Below are 784 nucleotides of genomic sequence, written 5' to 3' on the forward strand. Positions count from 1 at the left end.
CGTGAGGCGCGGGGCGGGGTCGGACGCTCTCCTCAGTCCTGGGGGGATCGGGGACGCAGGGAGGGGGCAGACCCGGTGGCCGAGCCGTCACAGTCAGGTGTCTGTCCAGGCTGGCAATGAGCCGCGCTCTTTCCTTTTCCTGCCCCTCCAGCACTCGCCTTTGTTTTACAAACCGCAGAGTTAATTTAATTCACAGAGCCCTTAAGTAAACTCCGAGGCATACCTAAAACCTGAAGGAACGAACTTTCCGTGCGGTTTTTGTGGTGGTTCCAGCTGATTCCACATGTGTCCTCCCTGCGGGCCAAGGTTTGCTAGCCGTGCACAGCCCGCTTATCTCTGCACGCAGATTACTTATTTGTGCTAACGAGGGTGGCACACAGGTGAGCACTGAGGGTGCAGGCTAGAAAAGCCGTCTGGCGTATTGCCGTTATCTCTTGTTTCCTAATGTGGATGCATTCCTTATCGCTTTAAACTAGCGGGTAGAGATAGAATCATTAAGGTTGGAAGAGACCTCAAGGATCAGCCCACACCACCTAACTCACTAAACCATGTTCCTAAGCACCACATCTACGCGTTTCTTGAACACCTCCAGGGATGGTGACTCCACCACCTCCCTGGGTAGCCTGTTCCAATACCTGATCATTCTTTCAGTGAAGAATTTTTTTCCTAATATCTAGCCTAAACCTCCCCTGGTGCAACTTGAGGCCATTTCCTCTTGTCCTATCACTTGTCACACAGAGTTGGAATTTGTCATGACAGACAGTTTTACAGAGGTCCCTGGGTT

This window comes from Pterocles gutturalis, unplaced genomic scaffold, assembly GCF_000699245.1.
Source record: "Pterocles gutturalis isolate BGI_N339 unplaced genomic scaffold, ASM69924v1 scaffold6517, whole genome shotgun sequence".
NCBI classification, from domain to species: domain Eukaryota; kingdom Metazoa; phylum Chordata; class Aves; order Pterocliformes; family Pteroclidae; genus Pterocles; species Pterocles gutturalis.